The sequence below is a fragment of the Lygodium microphyllum genome, chromosome 6, assembly GCF_053477565.2.
Source record: "Lygodium microphyllum isolate KBCC chromosome 6, Lygodium_microphyllum_v1.1.10, whole genome shotgun sequence".
NCBI lineage: Eukaryota > Viridiplantae > Streptophyta > Polypodiopsida > Schizaeales > Lygodiaceae > Lygodium > Lygodium microphyllum.
Genome location: NC_141140.1, coordinates 42,023,299 through 42,029,451, shown reverse-complemented (window position 1 = coordinate 42,029,451; position 6,153 = coordinate 42,023,299). Strand labels below are relative to the sequence as shown.

Here is a 6,153-nt window from a genome sequence, read left to right as displayed (position 1 = left end):
AATTGGATGTGTGAATCCGGATATTGTTGCTCCTATGGCGATCTTTACTATTCCTCATATTCCATAGAACCTCCGACCTATTCCAGTGCCTAAGGCACACCTGCCAAAGCTGATTGACTTGTTGAATGAGAAAATCAGGATGGGAATGCTAGAGCCATCATCTGCACCATACTCAAATAGGTGGTTTACGGTTCCAAAGAAGAATGGTACTCTTCGATTTATACAGGACATGCAACCAGTAAACAGAGTTACTATCAGGAATGTTGGTATAGATCCAGTTGTGGATGAGTTTGCAGAAGCATTTGCTGGACGTGCTATCTATTCTTTAGGTGATTTGTATTCGGGATATGATCGGTTTCAGCTAGCTTTGGAAAGCAGGGACATAACCACTATGAGAACTCCTATTGGGCTTGTTAGGATGTGTACCTTGCCTCAAGGTGCCACTAATTCTGTTGCGCATATTATGAATGCCATGCATAAGGTCCTTCGTGATTACATACCTCATCTTACCATGCCTTTTTTGGATGATGTGCCCATTAAGGGGTGTGCAGAAGAAGAGAAGAATGAGAGTCTAAATGAGCAGGGATGTAGATACTTTGTGGCTGATCATATTTCAGCTTGTGAGAAGATTTTGGTCAGGTTAGAAGAAGTGAACTTGACACTATCAGGGCAAAAATCTGTTTTTGGAGTAAATGAGGTTGTCATTGTTTGACATATGTGTGGGTATTATGGTAGGAAACCCTCACTTGAGAAGGTGGATGCTATAGGCAAGATTACGGAGTATTGTTCTACCACTTCAGAGGTACGGAGATTCATTGGAACTTGTGTGTTTTATATGATTTGGATACCCCATTTTGCACACATAGCAGATTGTTTATATCAGCTGCTTCGAAAGGGGCAGAAATTTTATTGGGATGAGAGCCACACTAGAGCCATGGGGAAATTGAAGAAGTTATTGCAGATTGCTCCTACTCTCAGAAAAGCGGATTATAATTGCGGAAAGCCTATTGTATTGACAGTTGATACTAGTCCAATTGGCATAGGTTGGGCTGTGGGTCAAGATGATGCAAATGGAAACAGGTATGCTATTCGGTTTGGGGCGAAAATCCTAAACGAGAGACAGAGGAGATATCCGCAAATAAAGAGGGAGTTACTGGGGATTGTTACGGCTCTCAAATGTGACAAGGAGTACTTTATTGGAGCCTCAGTTGTGGTAGAGACAGATTGCTTGCCATTGATAGGTATGATTACGAGTTGCTCTACTCCGGATATAGCTATGCTGAGATGGATTGCATACATCAAGTCATTAAATCCAGAATTTAAACACATAGCATGGAAGGATAATCCAATGGTGGCGGATATTCTGTCTAGAGCTAGATATGATGATGAGGAGACACTACTTGCAGAAGAGGACGATGCAAAAATTTCTGCCGCTATGGTTGATCATGCTTGCCATGTCTATGATATTGTGGCTTTAATAGAAGAACTCTATGTTGAAGATTGGTTGCAGATTGGCAAATATCTTAGTACACTAAGAAAAAGAGATGAATGGACAGATGAAGAGTTCAAGAAGATCAGAAGAAAAGCCTATGGTTATTTTCTCAAGGACAGATTTCTTTGGAAGCACCCGAAGAAAAGAGGTGGATTACCCTTGCGGGTTGTCTGCGATAAAGAGACACAGTTACAGGTGATGAGGGAGTTTCATGAGAGTCGTTGGGCTGGTCATAGAGGAGTGTGGGCTACTTATGAGAAAATCAAGGAGAAATATTGGTGGAAAGGCATGTACAGAGATGTTTCTCACTTTGTAGAGACTTGCAGAGACTGTCAGATGTATTCCGTAGTGGATCATCAAGATGAGCTTCATCCGACCTATCCGCTATGCATTCATTATAAGTGGGTAGTTGACTTGGTTACTATGCCTATGGGTCTATGGCAGATGAGATATATTGTTTTGGCTAGAGAGGATCTTACCAATCATGTTGAGGGCAGATCTTTGAGAACGAAGACCACTAGTGCAGTGTGTAAGTTCTTATTGGAAGAAATTTTCTGCAGGTATGGCTGTGTGGGTAAGATCACTGCAGATCGCAGTGAATTGGATGTAGATGAAGCTAGGGAGTTTTTCTCTCAACTAGGAATCAAGTTGGCTTTAACCACAGCATATAATCCAGAGGGAAATGGAAAGAGTGAAAGAGGGCATTCGCCGATAGTGAAAGCATTAGCCAAAGCATGCAGAGGACGGATTGGAGAATGGCCGAAACTTCTACCATTTTCTTTGTGGGCTGATCATACGACTCACAGTGTTACCACAGGATATATGCCCGCAGAGTTGATGTATGGTCTGAAATCGATTATGCCAACTGAGACTTGTGCTTTGACTTGGTCAGTTTTACGTTGGCAGGAGGATTTGACGAGAGAGGAGCTCTTAGATCTTTGGATCCAGCAGTTGGAGAGAAGACTAGAGGATATTCAGCTAGCTATTGACAGGTTGAAGGTTGCTAGACTAAGAAATAAGGACAAGTTTGACAACAGGCATCACTTGCGGCCTAAAGCAATAGAAGAGGGAGACTGGGTATTTGTCTTTGATAGCGGCCTTAAAAATCAGCATACTGCACTTCAGAAGATGGTGAAAAGATGGTTTGGGCTGTACATAGTCAAACATGTCTTTGATAATGCAACATATGAGCTGACAGAATTGGATGGGACAGTGCTTAGAGTGCCTATTGTAGGAAAAAGAATCAAGATTTTCAAGAAAAGAGATGATGATGATTATGCATTGGAAGATTTTTCAAGAGAAGAGCAACGAGAAGAAACTCCAATAGAAGAGATAGATGATATGACAGATAATCTTGTTGATATACCAGAAATACACAATGAAGAGATTGATGTGTTCGTGGATCTTGACGATAATGATCATGGGTAGTTGGCCCATCCGAAGGATGCGCAGGATTAGAGGGGGTGGATGTCGTACTGCTGCGCATTCGAGGTGTGGAATCCACCAAAAAGTTGTGTGTGTGACATTTGTTACTTTGTACATAATTAGTCGTTGTGTTTGCATTTTGTTGGGCGGTATAGTGGAGAGGGGGTTGGAGCAAGAGGAACTTAACTGTAATGCTCTGGTTGTGTATGCAAAATCTGACATGCTTGGAAAAGCTCAAGAATTATTTGACAATATTTCAGCTCGAAATGTCATATCATGGAGTGCATTGATTACAGGTTATGTTCAACATGGATATGATCAGTAAGCAGTGATGTGTTTTGTGCAGATGCAGTTTGATCTGAATTACCCATGAGTTACAGGTGCAATGGTACATCGTGGATTTTATACAGCCTACGTACAAGAGTAGTTGGTGCAATTATGTCTAGACTTGATGAAGTGGAAGGATTGGACATTACGGTTACAGGACATTCTATGGAGGAGTGCAATGCAGGCTTGTGATCATTACGGATTGCAACTCCAGGAGGGCTATTGCTCAAGCATTGCCTAGAGGAGTTGCTAATAGTAGGGCATTAACATGGATGTTATGTTCAGCATCATTATATTGCAGGAAGTCAAAGCAGAGAACATGTTTAAGTTCTTGTCACAACCGGATGTGACAGCATGGAATACAATGCTCTCAGCACATATTGAAACTGGGCCAAATGTTTTTCACTATATAATTGAGGGTGGTGTGTACTACTTGACTATGTGTGAGCGCTTTTATCATAACAAGTTGGCATTCCAATATCTTGAGGATTTGAAGAGAGAGTTTGAAAAGGTGAACAGATTTCAAATTGACACGGCTGCAAGACCATATGCATTTATCAAGTTTGATACTGTTATTTAGAAGACCGGAAAGCTTTGCTTGGACACTTGTGAGAAAGAGCTTCGTGTGCTTTGTAAGGAGACAAGTGCTCTGTCTCTGGAATTGCCTGTTCTATGTGACCAGCTACCTGCTCTATATGACCAGTCACTCAGTCACAGGAAGATCCAAGTTAGACATTTCTAGATGCTGATGACATAACAGACATCATGCTGGTGATAATAGAAGGAAAAGGGAAAAAGCAGAAAGAAAGGAGCCTGCTTTTTGCACGGAACGAGGAAGAGGAAGAAGAAGGGGGAACCAGACCAGAAAATCAGGAGGCTTTTGAATGGAGAAAAGAAAGACAGGCTCAGATATTTTGAGATGAGAGTAGATTATTTCCAGCAGATGTACAAATTCAGTCCAGTTTTCCAGTGGAGGAGGCACATATGAAAGCCGTGCTGAAATGTTGCGCCTAGTTGTGGATTTAGTAGAAGCAAGCTGTTTGCTGACAATCCAGAGTGGAGTATGGATGATCAGGTAACGAAGGACATTTTACTTATGGATGCAGTGGCAAAAAGACAGGGAATCGAGGGAAGCTTTATGGGCACTCTGGATCAAAGAGAAGGACAGGCAACGGGCTTTCAGAAGATCGGTCAAGCTCTTCTTGAATGCTTATTAACCTTGTGAAGTAGAAGCTCGTGGAGAAGCGCATCAAGAAGTACAAGCAACCTCAGAGCGACCGCAAGATCTCTGTCAAGTCAATCTGGCATAGGCCGAAGGGTATTGATTCTCGTGTCAGGCAGAAGTTTAAAGGATGCATATTAATGCCCAAAATTGGTTATGGAACGAAAGAGAAGACTCGACATGTCCTTCCCAATGGATTTAAGAAGAACTCTGCTGAGCTAGATCTTCCGATGATGCATAACAGGAAGTTCTGTACTGAGATTTCCCATAATGTCTCAACTCTCAAGCGGAAGTCAATTGTTGAACGGGCTGCACAACTCAACATAGCTGTGACGAACGGTTCTACCAGATTGCTGCAGTTATCTCCAACCACCACGAATGTGAATTAAGGCACAATTGGAATCAAAGGAGTTGCTCACATTCTGCATTAAATGACTGAAGAATCTGAACAAAGTAAGGCTTGTTGATGGTGGGTTTATATGGACAGATCCGCACTCTAAGAGCTGAAAGTCTATATTGGAACAAGGTTATGTTGTTGAGTATGTTGTGGAAGATCATATGTGTGATAGCTGCTCTAGATTTGTAGCAAATCTAGACCAGTGAGTTGCTACAGTGCAAGTGAGGCAGAAGGTTGACCACAAGAAAACATTCTTTTACCTTGAGCAGGTTATTCTGAAGCACAACTAAGCAGCTCTGTGCCGCAAGTGCACTAGATGGCATTGTCAATTTGTGGTAGATTCAAGGAAAAGGGATTGACCTCTTATTGCTGAGCTTAATTGATTGTCTTTCCTTGGGACATCGCATATATTCAGAGCTTATGCACGAGTGAACAGTGTAACCATGTTCTTGAAGACTTGGATATTGGTCTTAGATAAGGACTACTTCTAAGTGAATCCTTGTTTTTCCCTCTTCTAAGTTTGTGTAGTAAAATTATGGATGTGAGATCTGTCAGACATGAACACATTTTATCAATAAGCAGTGGCAGCCCTTGCTGGAAATCTTATATGTATCTTATGGTGTTAGAGACAAACCTAGCCTTCTGCAGAGTCATAGAATCTAGCAATAAAGCATTGCCATAGAGTATGATAAACTCATGCAGGGTTTAATAACTGCTGATCAGAAACTGGCCTTTGATTACTGGAACTGGTGGTGCTTGGATTCAATAGCTCTTCAGGCTGTGAACAGCAAGTTTATTGAACAGATGCATGTTAAATCAACAATCTTTGCATTCAATATGAAGAGTCTGGAGTTTACTGTTGTATAGCCTTATCTCATTCGATTAATCTTCTATCTTGGAATTTCTCAAGAACCTCTGTGGGGTCGCGACTTTGCTTCCGAAAACCCTTCGACAACATGAAGGAACCTGAATTGGTTAATTAAGGAAGCTGCCTTTGCATGTCAAACATAATGTGTTTAAATTGGTTAATTAAGGAACTCCGGCTCGTCCTACTAAAGGATGGTTCTGGTTAGCTGGGAACTTTTCTCAAAAGATGTGATAACGAAACTGTGAAGACCTAGAGTTAGTAGAGTTAGAATCCCTATTTATGCTGTTTTAGGGGAGCGGAATGGGACTATGCCTTATGGGCAAAAAGGTTGAGCTTCGCATCCCTCTCATTTTCCATTCTCCATGAACCAAGTGCAACATAAATATGCTTCGACTCTGTTGTTCCTATGCAAAGTGGTTCAT

General features: G+C 41.6%; 1 pseudogene; it reads left to right on the top strand.

Annotated features, from left to right (window-relative positions):
- The first annotated feature begins 2,980 nt into the window (after window positions 1–2,980).
- On the top strand, window positions 2,981–5,725 carry LOC148034498 (large ribosomal subunit protein eL32z pseudogene; annotated as a pseudogene).
- The last annotated feature ends 428 nt before the right edge of the window (window positions 5,726–6,153 follow it).